Below are 15,649 nucleotides of genomic sequence, written 5' to 3' on the forward strand. Positions count from 1 at the left end.
TTTTTTTTTTTTTTTTTTTTTTTTTTAAGATTTCCAGCCCTAAGCTGAGAAGTGGTTCATTTTCATAGCATGCGAGTGCGCTCAGCATCTCTGAGTGAGAAATCAGATATCTAACACCTTGTCTGACAAAGCATTCATAGAGGCACTGTGGTGTTCTACTATAGCTTCGTATGGAAAACTGAATACACAGAAAGTAGCTGTTCCTGTATGTAGACTAACATAGCTGGCAGTAACTTGTTTCAAAGCACTTACCCAGGCAGTCATAGAAAGGACTGAAAGAAAGCCAACTCATATTGGTGAAACAGGATAGAAAGCACATATGTATTTATCATGCCAGTAGAGATACGCATCTCCTCAACTTACTGCCTCTCAATTGCATGCTTATAAAATGAGAATGTTGTACTAATCACTAGTGTAATTAATAGTGAGACACTGCAAATTACCCATTATCAAAATGAGTGACAGTCTGTAATGTTCCGAAGTGTTTACACCTGGCAACATGCAGCAGCACAATAAGTATAGCTTCATGTAATGCTCACTGTCACAAGACTGTGGATACCTTTTTCAGCTGGAGCACGAGAGGCAAGGATGCTTTATTAGCCTCAATTCATAAGAATATTCTTCTTGGTTTAGATTTATCACAGGTTCCTCCAAAACTACAGATGTATTTAAGAAATGGGCTCGTCTTCTTGACTGTATGTGCAGACTATGAATGAGGTTTCCCAAACAAATCCTCTGTTGCATAATTCTGCCTGTCATTTTTAATAGGTAGATGGAAAAAAATAGCATTAAGAATCATTGGTTACGATGGGACATACAAGGAGCAACCAGCAGTATCTCATAATCTATTTGTATGACATCTGGGCAGCAAATGGGAAACTTTGGTGGATTTATCATGTTACTGAAACAGAAGAAAAAGAGATGTAAGGAAAAGGTAATCCAGAAACAACTAGCAGCAGCATGTAAGGTTTTCATCCTAGGCTTAAACATCTGAGACATTGTTCAAAAGATAGTGCAGATATTTCTTAATTTATGTACAACATGATTTAGAAAAATGTCACTGCTCTGGAAAACAGTCATGGTACCCAGGATATGTTATGCTGAGTCTTAAAATAATCAACTTGATGTTTTGGGCTGAGTGTTTAAATTATATCTATTATTTTTAATTATGTTTATTGTTTTTATGTAGAAAACTGTTAGCTGAACTCCTTGAGATATTTTATGTATTTTCAGAACATACATATTTCATCTGACATTTATAAAATATTTTACCTTACTAAAATGAGAAATATGGTATTCCCCAGAGAAACTGCCAACATAAGATCCTGATCTTGCAGATATTTCTACATCTGCTCTATATTATGCACTAAAAATAATGCTATTGACTTCAAGTAAGCTTTTTAAAGGACTTAAGTTAACAGTGTGTCTTTCATTGACTAACATTTTTAACAACATAAATGCACACACAGGTTGAACAAAGTATGTAAATTAAACAATCCCTCATGCTTAATCACTCCATCATCTAGATAAAATGGGAAGGTATATGCAATTTCAAATTAATTCTTGCTCATAAGATGAAAACTGCTTAAGAAAAGTTGCTATTAGTATCAGATCACTTTCTTTTTTTCCAACCAGTTTGTTAAAAATGCTTTTGTCTTCCATGAAATTATTTTCATTTATTCAAAATTAAGTAATAATAGAATGGGGGGTATGTTATGGTGCAATAACAGGCATGACAGAGGAGATGACCTGGCAATACCATGTACATATCCCACATGTGAAGATTTCCTTCACTTCACATATGTCAGATATCAGCTGTCAGCTATTCCTTAGTACTACTGTTCTTCAGCCCTGGATATCAGGAAAGATGACTGAAACACTAAGACGTGCATTTTTCCCCACTTGTAAGCTAAACTCTGAGGAAAAGCTGTCAGAGATTTAACATAGTATTGTAAATGTTCTTCAACATCCTCCAACTTAGGAGCATACTACCAAAGTATGGGGGTTGGACTCGATGATCTCTGGAGGTCCCTTCCAACCCCTACAATTCTGTGATTCTGTGAAAGAAAGTCTAATGGGAACCTCCCATTGAGTTAAGCTTTGCCAGTGCAACCTGGGTGGAGCAGCACCATGAACACACCAGAGGTCCTGGGAAAATGAGAAGCATGATCACCATCACTATGCCTTTAGAAAGGGAGACAAGCATGACTTTATCCCTAAGGATGCTCAGAAAGTGATTTTTTGTTAGCAGGCACTGACCTCAGGCTAATTGCCAATGCTGACGTTACTGGTTCTCAGTAGTGATCTACAAGACAACCATAAAAGAAAACAAAAGAAGAAAGAGGATCAAGTAAATATAAACATCTTAAATGTAATTGCCTCCTTTTTTCCTGTCAATAAAATCAGACTTTTTGCTCTTGTTTAACTACTTGAGTGCACAAATTATGGCTAGATGTCTCATTAACCGTTGTGCTGAATGGCACTAACAGCTGCCATCCAAAGAGTGTTTAATCTGAATCCACGTTAGACCCACTTAAAATCAGTGGTCTGCCAAGAACTCTTTCAGGCTCAGTGGAGTATCCAAACCTGTTAGTTAGAACTGGCCACTGATCACAGGAGAGTAATTGCCTCAGATGCCCAACAGGCCAAAGCAAATACACCACGGATGCATGATTTTTCCGGTTGAGGGGTTTGTTACTAGAGGTACCAATGATCTGCCATCTCCCTCCCTGAAAAAACAGCTGGAGCTTAGAACTTCTCTGTTTCAATATATATTATGAAAATCAATTATCCTGTGATATATTCATTTAAATTAATTTAAATTATAAATAACTAACAGGATTTGGCCTGACTATTGCTAGCTTGGAGGAACCAATGAGACAAGGTCTCAAAATAACACTGCCTCCAGTACTGGTTCACCAAGAGGATAGTCTTGTAATAATAGTCATATCAGAAATGCCTAAAATCATCTGAATTAATTTTAAAATGATCTCTGGGAAGCAGCTGAGCAGGGACTTAGAGGAAGAGAATGAGAGAGAGAGAAGTGAGGACATTAAAATGGACTGATTAATAAAATACAAATACAGAAAAAGCTGTGCAGCTGGGGTTTTATACCAGCATTTAAAAATAGCAACACATTATTCTGCTTCTGGACCTATATCACTTTAAATCTTTTAGAAACATATTAAAATTACTCAAAGAGAATTTTGTTGAAAAGCTCCCTAGAGTTACACATGATAATTAAAAAGAGGCTCATTGTAAATCCTTCTGTCTAGTTCAACAGTATTATCTGCTTACAGACAGCCCTCAGAGGGCAAAGTCACAGCCTTGGTCTGGCAAAATTATTGCCCAGTGATGATACATTCTTTGTGCTTACAGTAACTCAGCCTGAGCACAGTAACAAAGGATTTTATATATGGCTGCTACAGCATCAGGAGAAAAAAACATCAAGAACATCACTGTTTATATTAATGAGACATTTCTGAAATAGCATTATTTGTCTAAAACAGAGGACAGATCAGCTTTAGAAGTCAAGGAGAGCCGGCAAGAAGCTTGGAGAATCAGTAATTCAATCCTCCATCTGAGCAAAATACTACCATTCTCTAGATCACATAGAGACATTATGAAATTAATCTTAAAAATGAACTTGAGAGAGCTGAGTGATTGAAATCCAGTTATCTGAATGGTAAGATCATAGTGTCCATGTGTTGAGCAGATCATCGTCTTAGGAATATGATTCAGTAAAAAACAGCAGAAAGAAATATTGTAATTAATCTGGAACTTTGTACTGAAGGAAAAGGAGAACTGAATTTCAAGCTCTTGTTAGTCATCACTGAGGCAAGACAGATATCTAAATCTGATCTACAAAGCAGATTTTTGAAGCAGTGTACCACCATTCCCCATTGGGCATGCAAAATTGCACTGCATTTTGGAATAGCATCTACTCTAAAGCAGAAGACTAGCACAGACCTGTGCAACTGTCTTTCATTTAAGTCTTCAAGACAGAACTGATGTCTTGACCTCTTCTTCACCCTAATGTCAAGGAGTGATTTTCATCCTATTCCTATTTTCCTGGTTCTTTATATTCACAAATAAGAAGGGCTTGAGCAGCACTTCTTAAATGTGCTGAGAATTCCCATAGTGGGTCTTTGCGTGCAAATCTTGTGCATGCTTTCGAGGGTGAGTATTAATGTGGCCTCTTATGATGGAACTATAATGGAACAACTTATTTGCTTCCATGAGAGCTACACAGGCACCTCCTTGTTTCTTACAGTTTAGCTTGAATTGTTGCTTTCATTATGAACCTATTAGTTCAGGGCTTTAACAGAGCCAAGCAGCTCTGCTTCAGGCTACTATTTGGCTCACACCACCACCAGTACAAGAGTAATGGTTTGTTTGGACAATTTAATAAAATTAAATATCTCAGCAGTCTCCAAGCTCAAAGACAAGCAAAAACGCATATGCATGATTTCAGATTTTGCAAACTGTATTCAGATTTCAGAAGACATCTTAAAGGAAAAATAAAAAAAAAAAAAGTTCCTTAATTGAAGGTAATTGCCTTGTCAAATTAAGTAAAAACTCTGCTAAAATATTGGCTGGCATCCTAATGGGTAAAAATAATGTTCAAAGACAGCACAGTAACCAATAGAAATTCCATGGAATTTATCCTTAAAAATCTAGTGATGATTAAATTACCACAATGTGAGTCATCTGACATGGCAAGGTGTGACAATGAACTGCACTCTTCTATCCTTTGTAAAGTTCTGAGCTGCGTTAAAGAGCACTTCGCACCTGATCGTTTGTGCAATTGTCACTGATTGAGAAAGATGTAATTCAGTAACAAGCTAAGCAACTTTTGTCATTAGGGATCAACATAGAACTCATTTTCCGAAGCATTTATTAAAGCTAAAATCATTACAGAAGAGAGGAGTTTGAAAGCTGCTGCAATATATGTACAAGAAATACCATACGCAGTATACAGTTTATTAGAAATATTTTTTTTCCCGTGCCAGTTATTCCCTACATTTTCACATTTCCAAAACTGAGAATGAAGTGTAGTGGGAGTCAGTGTTAAAAGCCTTCAAGTGACAGTTTCAGTTTAGAGCCTTTCAGACAAATGAGTGGACAACCCAGGAAACTGGTCTAGTCTATACAGTCCTAAACAGGGCCACTCATTAAGAGCCAGTCAGAAGTGTGGTTGATCACCCAACTCCTGTAGAGGACTGATGAGCAGCCCTAAGGAACAAGTGTTCTGGGCTATGTGGTCCCTTTTCCACATCGCAAATGAGCAGGCAGGCTGTTGGACAGAAGATGCTAAGACAGGGGAGGTATTTGTGCTCTCTTTTGCTAGGAAGTGGTGTTGAATTGTCTAGAACAGCATATGTTGGAACAAAAGGTGGCACATCTTCGTGATTTTTTCCCCCTCTTCTTTGTAATGAAGAATGAACTTTAGAGGATAAAAGTTGTCTTAGTTCCACTGACTTCAGTCAAGCTCTGAGAGTCTATGCCAGTATCTGCAACTGGAAGCTTTGGAATCACAGAATCATACAATCACCAAGGTTGGAAAAGATCTCCAAGAACTGGTCCAGCTGACCACCCACCACAAATACTCCTCCCCTAACCATGTTCCTTAGTATCACATCTACATGTTTCTTGAACACCTGCAGGGTCGGTAACAACCACCTCCCTGTGCAGCCCATTCCAGTGCCAAATCACTCAAAAAATTTTTCCTAATAACCTGAATCTCCCTTGAAGCAACTTGAGACCATTCCTTCTAGTCCTATCACTAGTTAAGTGGGAGAAGAGGCTGATCCCCACCTCATCAAAATTTCATTTCAGGCAGTTGTAGAGAGCAATAATGTCTCCATTGAACCTCCTCTTCTCCAGACTAAGTAATCCCAGTTCCTCAGCTACTTCTCAAAAGGCTTGTTCTCCAGAACCCTCAAGCTTCACTGTCCTTCTTCAGACATGCTCCAGGTCCTCAATATCTTTCTTGTAGTGAGGGGCCTAATACTGAAGGCAGTACTTCCATAATCATTGAAATACATGCATACAAATACCACATTTGTGTTTTAGAGGAACATTCTGCATTGAAAAAGGCTGCAAACATTTCATAAAACAGCACCATTTTTGTTGACTGTGTATTCTGCAGTCACCTTTGCTGCAAATTGCTGGCATGGCTGTATTGCAGAATGCATAGACAAATGCTCTGCCCTCACATCCCCCTAGACTACACGTGGGATGAAGGAAAAGAAATTCCTCCTGCTCAATTTCCTCAAAATATTGAGGTTCATATCTCTTTGGTATACAGGTTCCTTTACAAATGCCTGGCAGTTACACTCATTTTTGGAGTTACCTAACACACTTGAAGAAGCTGCAAGGAATGCACAAAAAAGCCTGCAGGAATAACATGCGTAACTCTTCAAAATAAAATACTGTAGTTGCCATATCTTACTGCTTTACTGCTTGTAATATGGATGATGGTATTCATGAGATTTTTTTTTTCCCCAGGCATCATTTTGAGCGATGTTTAGTCCCCCAAATGATGTTCATTTCAGTTTCTTGAAATAAGAAACCATGTTCAAAAGTCTCTAATCAGGCAAAGATCTCTGTGAAGAGCAATTTATTCATTAGTGCAATAATAAGAACACACCCCTTTCTGACAAGGGAGAAATTGTGCAACTAGTCGGTGAAATCCATTCCATTATATACCCTGAGTCTGAGGCAGGTAATGCCTCTGCATGGTTGAGCACTCCACTCAGTGGTTGAGCATCTCTGGCTCATAGTCTTCCCAACACCGTTGCTACATTTCCATACAATGCCTGTTACCAACCCGTTGTTTTTAGGTATGTTCTGTACTTTTTATGGCAACAGGAGGACAATATTTTCAAAAATTTCAACTGTTTCTCCTAAAAGGATGGAGATTCCCCATCTCTCCTATCTGTATACATTTTGTTGATTAAAACATGGTTTCATAAATATCTCCAAAAGTGCTTGTAGTCTCATCATGTTTTTTTTTTTTTTTGTATATACCTTATTTTCAAAACCTACATTTCAGTATAATCAACACAAGTGTATTAACACTTGTAATTACCTACTGAAGCCTCTGTCTTTTTTGACCCCATTAGAATGTCTGTTGGAATAATCCAGATAGAGTCGTGCCCTGTAAGTAAGTATAGTAAGGGGAATAGGTGCCCTTACCTATGGAGATTTGTGGAGTTTCAGTCAGATGAAGGAAAAGGACTAAGTAGAAGCTGAAAGTCTATAATGCAGAAGAAGTACTTGGAAGAGATCCTTAATTTTCGTGCTATCCAGGATAATAACTGAGATCAGCCATCATTTGCAGCTGTTCTGGGATATATCACAATGAACAGAGATTAGCCATTATTGTTCAGCATCTGTTTCAGTGTCCTCAATATCCTATAAAATTCTATGCTTTACCTGATTGGGCTAGGAGGAGAAACAAACCAATAAATCTGGTTTTATTATGATTACGTTACCAGTCTGGGACTAAATGAACTTCAAATATAATGCCTGGGAATACTAGATAATCATCTTCCAATCATAAGAGTAGCAATTAAGAAGTGGACTGAGGTATAGAAATATTGTTCAAAGTTTTTTTTTAATCTTCTAGCAATTAGAATAGCCATTTATTATTAATCATTAGTGCCATCCATCACTATCAGGACCAGCGGATGTCAGTGCAGTTGGAGAAATGCTTATCCCCCCCTTACACAAGGAGCAGCAATCGGAAATGAATTGTCAACTCTGCAAGTCAGCTCTAACTTAGTATACCCTAAATGGTTTGGAATCTTAGAAATGCCCCTCACTTCCATGTCCCAGAGCCCCCATGGAGACCAGCAGAGTGTCAGCAAACTAAGTGCATTTGTAACAGCAACCAAAAAAGTGGGGGGTGTACAATCAACAAGTGTACAAAGGTTAGGCTTAGTAAGATTATCATGATTGAAAGATAATCAAAATAAATGCTCACCAGTGCCACAGGCTCACAGCAAACTCCACAAGAAGCAATCTCCAGAGAGAAATCCTTCCCCAGCAGCAGTCAGCACTTAAATGGGGTCTAGGAGAGGTGCAGCGAGGCTCCACCCCTTCCATCATACAGCTGAATCACCTTCACCTGGGCTCCATGGCTGACTCAGTGCTCACCTCAGGTGATCAATCAGAGGTTCAGACCATGATCAACAGTTCCCATACAGGGGGAAAATGCAGAGCTTCTAATACTGAACTTTCATGACCAACATTTTTTACTAGTGAGATTGTGAAAAACACTGGAGAGGCTTGGTAGTATTCCAGAAGGGAGGTATATCCATCACTAACACGGGTGGCTAATAGCTCAGTTCTGTAGGTTCAGTAACTTCTTGCATGAAATGTTTCATCTTAAAAGACACGGGTGGAGGACAATGAATTATTTGAGCAATGTATTTTATAATATATACTCAAACCTCAAAATTATACATTTTATCTTAACTGTGTATGACTGACTTGCAAGGATTACTTTCAGGACCACCCTAATTGTCATGTGTTCTATTCTTCCACATAGCTATGACAGAAATCACAGCTGATGAGTAAAAGCCCCTAACACCAACCCTTTGAGGACTTTGAGATTTTATGAGCTAATGCTAAGACCGTACTCCTTTTGTAAAACACTAAGTTTTCAGACACTAAAAAAAACCCGCAGAGATGAAGTAAAATATGTTAATAACCTGAAACAGTGAGTATATCAAATGGACTTTATATAACATATGTAAAATGTAAAAATTCAGTAGCAGATCAAGCATTAAGCCTTTTTTTGTCAGCTGCAAGAATAAAGAGATAAAATACAGTTTGAACACCCCCCCCCCCCCAAAAAAAAAACACCAAAAACCTCTTCTTTGTAATATAAATGAGTTCTCTAAGTGAGAATCTTTGCAGAGAATGAACATTAGCAACAATCAGTCATCAAAATGGGGTCAAGAAACACAAACCTTTGCAGAAGGAATCAGTATGCTTCACTCTTACAACAGCCTCCCAGGCAACCAGGCTGCTCCAAGTATTTATATCTGAAATGATCTCTGTTTGCAGGCTTCAGATCAGCAAGGAGGAACTACAGTGCCTTCTCTTTTTTTCCAGCCCTATCTGGCTGCCACCGTGCCAGAACTGTCAAGGAACAAATGCTGTGATTTCAGGCGGTGTGCTCACTTCAGTTTCTGACAATGCCTCTCAGGTGTGTAGGCTTGTCAACTTGATTGTAATGATTGTCACTAAAACTGATGCACTGAGGAACTAAAGGTTGAAACGTATGTTAAAATTGCCTTCCCTATTCATGAGAGGTGCCAGGCCTTGGAAAGAAATTTCAAAGGAATGAGAGCATCTGTAAGGGGGTATTTTTGGCAACTACAGATAATATTTTGTATAAAGCAAGCACTTCCCATTCTGATTTTCTTATCAGAGGAGAGCAGGAAACAACCTGAACTTGAAAACTGGCAGAATCTTATCATTAAGACTGTCACAATCAGAAATCTAATAGCTTTGCAAAGGAGCAGTGAGATTGCATAAAACAGAATTGCTCCAATTTTAGTTCAGCATCCTATGCAAATATATTCTGCATTCTTGAATTATTTTCAAGGTGTTTCACCAACTTACATTAATAAAGATGATGATGCAATAGTCAGCATGCAAAAAAACAAAACAAAAAAAAAAAACAACGCCTTCAGGAGAAATGGTTTCTTCTGAATGGAATATGTTTTATACATAAACATCCCAGGGGTCCATCACCTTCTCTCAGGAAGAGCTCGTAATTGGTTTCATTTAGGAAAGCCTTTGGGATCTCTATTAAATGAGTTTTAGTAGGTAGCTTCTATCTATTTGAGTTTCACTGAAGTACTGTTTTCAATACCTCTGATGCTTTCAAAGTGTTTTGGTTATTAAAAAAAAATATAAAATAGGAGGAAGGTGGGAGAGGGAAAGAATAGAAAATAATGCAAATCGAACAAATGTCAGCTCCAGTTGACTTGATCTACATCAAGGGATGATTCTTTTCAGGAAGATATTTTTGATATATGCAAATTGAGCCCAATTTTGTGAGATCAACTTTGGAAATATTTTCCTAAAACTCTGTAATCGATATCTCCCCATCCATACTCCAACCATGGTCACATCCCTCCTCAGTGACTCCTGCCTAAATGTCCATTTGATCTCTAGCTTGTCCAGAAGTGTAAATACTGCTATGAAGTGTCATGACATAGGGCCGAGCTCTTAAGTCATTACTGCTTTTGGAGGATAGTTTATCTGAGCTATGTTCTAAGCTCAGGACTTTGTTTTTCCTACAGTTCAGTAGTTGTCTGTCACGGTCTCCAAAGCCTGGCTCTTGTCCACAGCAGTCTGTGCCTGAGCTGAAGGCTGCCCTCGTGAAGTATACACAGTTTAAATTCCCTCTGAAATAGCTCAGCCCAGCCCCAGTGCTCTAGAGAAGAGCCTCTGTGTGTCATACAGCCTGGCCAACACTGACCTAAGCTGGCAAGAGCATGCTGCAGCCCAGTCTCCCAGCAAATAACCCGAGTTCAGCCCTGAAACAGAGCACAGCACAGCTGCTCCGAGCCAAGGCTGAACTACAGCCAGCAGCAAGGAAGGGAAGAGAGAAGCTAAGAGGACTCAGTGGGTTTATGCCTACTCTCAGATTGTGACCTCCCTTGGGATTACGTAGCTATCTTTGTTGGAACAAGAATTTTCTGTTAACACTGAAAAGGTTCAAGTGGTTTTTACACAGTAACAGTACTGCAGTGAGTCTTGCTTCACTGCCATACTTGGGAATCTTCCATCAACTGGAGTCCAAAACAACACTGATCACTATTGTACCCAGCCACAGCAGACAACTTCAGGTAAATCTATTAAAGTTTTAAAACACATGCAGTACTTCACATTCTTGCATTTAGTCCAACCACCTTAACTTCCAACTTAATGGAAGTTAAATTAACTCCTGCAATTTAAAACATCCATCATTCATGTTTTTACTTCATTAAGTGTGTCTTCTGCTAATCTGTTCCACGAAGGCCCACAGCAACAAGGGTAGAACCCAGAAAAGGCAGATGTCCAAACTTTCCTTTTATCACCACCAAATGTATGGGGCAGATCCTAACTCATATAAGTTAGTGCAATGCCACTGATTTCAGCTCATCTATGTTTAGTTACCCAAGGCTAAGATATATGGGACATCAGGGTAAATGAGCAATTGTCTACATGAAATTTTTAATTGAAATTTAATGTAATTTTCTGTGCAGCAGGCAACATTTAAATCAGATTTTCTTCAAATTTGCTGTTGCTGGAAACATTTCCAAAAAAAAAAAAAAAAAAAAAAAAAAAACCACCCAAACCAACCAACAAAAAACAAAAGCCAAAAAAGATTTTGAATTTTAACTCAGATGGGAAAATTCTCAGATAGATCTCTTTAATTAATTTAAAGATCAGTACTCTAAATCTCTAAGCTCTCCTGAGTAATTCTGGTAACAACACTTAAAAATAATGCTCCTGTGAAGAGCTCTACTAATTAGGAAAATGATCAAATTTTCCTAATTAACGTTATTCACTTCACAAAGAAAAAGAAGATTGTCTCCACTGTGGCACAAGAAGTCAACTAGCAAAAGAAAGATAAAATATGAAGTCATTAATACTGGCCAAAACAAACAAGATTTTTATAGTTAAATATGGAATAGTGGAAGGGAAAGCAAAAAAATGTATTCACAATGAATACACAATTGAAAGCACATCTTTCAAGAGAAGTCCCTACTCTTTTACTTTTACAGGAGTTCAGCATATGCAGTGCAACTGAGGTAATGATGCTTTGGATTCTCTTATCAAAGGTTTGTTGTTCTTCCCAGACTTTAATTCAGTTTCACTGGTGCATCAGGGAGAACCATTCATGCAAGGAGCCAGCCTGTAGGCATGTGTGATTAAGTGTTCTTGGCTGACTGTCAAGGCTATTTGTTTGTGAAATTAAATATATAGATTTACATCTGTAAGACAGATCATCTTTGAGTGGACTTAATAAATGAAACCAGCTAGTTACATGACATTTCAGTTGCACACACTCAAAAAACAAAGTATTTAAATATTCATAGTAAAAGAGAGGTAAATTGTTTCACAGGTTAGTTTGATAGGAAACAAGACGTATAAATATAACTTGTGCAGCATTGTAACTGTTTCCTACTACGACCGTGTAAACTCAGCCAACGCACATCCTGCCTTCTTGGATAATGCTCATTTTTTGTCTCTGGTTGTTTAGGGATGGTAACATAGGTATATTTATGGGTTTTACTCACAAGTCATCACCACCATGGCCATGATCAGACCTGTTCATTCCTTTCCTATTTCTGTTGCCTAGGCTGCACAGTGGAGAAAGTATCACAGAGGAAGAAAGTAGGTGGGGTTCTGAAGTCAAGAGCAAGACAGCTAATTTCAGATATTTCTGTCATTAAGTGTGTAAATATTGCATATAGGCAATACCTGTCTGACAAAATTCCAATCTTCATTTTTATTGTAGAAATCAGCAAGATATCATAAAGGCATATATGTGTGTGAGCATGCATGTGTGCAGTGCTTTCTTTTTTTTAAGCTTATTTACATTCACATGTACTACTGAAAATACAACACTTGGAAAAACAAGGTTTGTTACTGCTGTATGATATTGCAGTATGCTTCTCATTTTTTTCAAATACTCTTGGAATTGACATTAGTTTTGCTTTTCCTTCTGTTATCAATTGGAAAAGAAGATACTATAGGAAAGAAAGATGAACAGGAAGACCTCTGATCTTCCTCACTTAGATGACAGAGATTACATTTCCATCAGTTCGCGTTTGAAATGTTCTGACTTTTAAGTGCTTCTTAGAGCAAAGAAATAGTCAAACAAAAAAATGAATACCCTTCCAAAGTACTTGCAAATTGGATGACAAAATATTCCTACAGTCAACTTAGATTCAAAATCTCACAGAGATGTTTCTCTTTTAATTATGTTTATATTTAGATCTCACCAAGAGCTTGTGCCCTACTAAACAAATTCTGACATTAAATTCTCAGTTGACTTAGATAGACATGGATCTACTGTCCTTTATTTAAAGCAAAACCAGCTGAGATTCTGGAAAGGAGAATAATATATGTTGGTCTTGTTGTACAATGAGAGCATTTGAGACTAAGCACTCACGGAACATATTTAGATATTCATTTTTGAAAGGACTGTATAGAACCATCTTTTCCTGATTTGAGCTTTCTTAACTCCAAGGCTAACACTGCAATACTTTCTTCAGCAAAATTCTCATAAATTTTTCCAGAAAATTCTGAGAAAGAATTTCATAGATTGAATCCATATTTGCAAAGGCATACGTGTAGGTAGCTCTGAAAGAGATGTCTCCTATTTATTTCCATGGAAACCACAACAGATACAAGGAGCACAAAAAGCACTATTTGATAGAGTATTCCCAACTACAAAACAGTATTTTTCAATAGCCACCACTGTGTTGTCACCGCTACAACACTATTCCTTTTTGCTAATAGTATAATCAATGAATTTTAAGATGCTATAATTACAAAATAAACAAGAGAGTTTGGCAAAGCAGATTACGATAACAAAAAGAGAATAGATAAAAAGCTTACCTGCATCCTGGGCTCACTTACAAAACTCCAGCAGAGGAGATCTCCAGAAGAGAACCTTCCCTGCTGGTAGCCAGCTCTTAAATAGGTCTAGGAGGGATGCAGCCTGGCTCCACCCCTTCTGGCAGCACAGGTGAATTGCCTTCACCTGTGCTCCTCTGGCTGACTCATGGCTCACCTCAGGTGATCAATCAGAGGTTCAGGCCGTGATTCAGCGGTTTCCATACACCAATGGTGAACAAGAGCCTGCATGCCACACTCATTAAAATTTACACGAGCAGCAGAGATGAACCACTGCTGCTGTCACCACCGCTGAAACACACTGTCCACCAGCTCACTGTGCTCCTATCTGCTGTTTGGTCTTCATAAACATTTACAAGTGTCAGTGACTATCAGTAAGTGCTATTTTTTTCACATGGAGGAATTTGATTCCACACCTTTGCTTCACTGGCACTTCATGTCAGACATTATTCTGTCAGACTGCACCTCTGCTGCCATCTGTCTAATGGCAACAAAATGTACCAAATATTAGTGGTGTTCAACCCCTACTCCCCTACCACCAACACCTCCCTCTGACATTATGGGCCAACGTAGGAAATAGAAGGCATTACTTTCAGAGCAGTCCCCATAGGTTATTAAAAATGCTAGCAAGCAGCAAGTATGATTTCCATAAATGGGCTGTGGGGCTAATTCTCATTGCAAAGAAATGGAATTTTAGCATCAAACAGACCTAGTGCTTTGAGAATTCCATTGGGAACTTCCATACAACATTAGATGCCTAACAGCTTTCAGATTTTTTTCTGTTGTCCTTCCATTTGGAATTTAAAATCTGGCTCTTGGGCTAATAGAGAAGAAAGAAAGAGCGAGTTGCAATTTTATATTAACAGAACAAAAAACTGAAAATATTAAATAAATAAATAGATTAGATGTGCCAAGCTTTAAATATTTGCTACGTCACTTCTGGGTATTCACATTTTAAACTATTATCCTAAGCTTAACTTCATGAATTGTGAGGCCAGGAGTGTGTAATATACAACTAACAGAATACATTACTTACCTCTACAAGATTGTTTATAAGAACACATCTACTTTGTCTTGGCATTTGAAATATATTTATAGCACAAGAGCTCCTTTTTCATGGCAAGTTGAGTACAACTATGTGAACTACATTTTTCTTCTACTGAAATTCAGAGAAAATGAGATTGCTGCCTTGAGCCATGCTTTGAACTACAAACCACTGTCACTTGTATCAAGCAAGCTTTAAGACTCACACCTCAAGACTTTGTCAGAAGTCACAGTATTCACCTCCAAACCCCTACCAAGGCTCTGAGTCATCTGCTGGTGGAAATAGACGTTTTCAGACTGCCTCAGAAGGTGTTTGCCTTTCAAGTCAGAACATCACTAAGTTCATAGTGCCTTGACCTTACATAAAGTAAATACCTATTAAGTATTTACAATAAGCACCAACGTGCCTAAAGTGCTCATGTACCACAACTATACATATATGTGAAATAATATGAGTGCAAAGATCTGCTGTGTCCCTATGCAATGTGATAAACAAGTCTTATCCTTTCACGTTTTTTAATCAAAGAAGTAAAACCAAGAGAAATATCTTTTGTTCTGTAATTCTATGTGTGTCAGTGCCGTGCCTTCCCCAGTTCATTTGTTATGATTTATGATTTTAGAAAGCGTATGGTTTTACTGCATGGGAAATGTCTCTGTTGAATTCAGTTCCCTGAATGCAGTAATTCTGTACAAGCTCAGCCTTAATCTGCCCATGATGTCTTGTTTCTGTAAAACCAGTTTACAGTCACTGCATTATTTATAATAATTAATTTTGGTCTCACCCTGTAAGTTCTTCACTGTGTGAGATTTGCCAGTAAACACTTTTTTGTGCATGTAATAAGACAAAACAATATACCAAAGTCAAGTTTCTATTTAAAGATTCTGCCACAGTTCAAACTCTGCTTTAGTTGTGTAAGTTCAGATAAAATATCAAGAACCCCAGAGGGAA

This window comes from Lagopus leucura, unplaced genomic scaffold (genome assembly GCF_019238085.1).
Source record: "Lagopus leucura isolate 7727_CA_CO unplaced genomic scaffold, USGS_WTPT01 Super-Scaffold_100157, whole genome shotgun sequence".
Taxonomy (NCBI): Eukaryota; Metazoa; Chordata; class Aves; order Galliformes; family Phasianidae; genus Lagopus; species Lagopus leucura.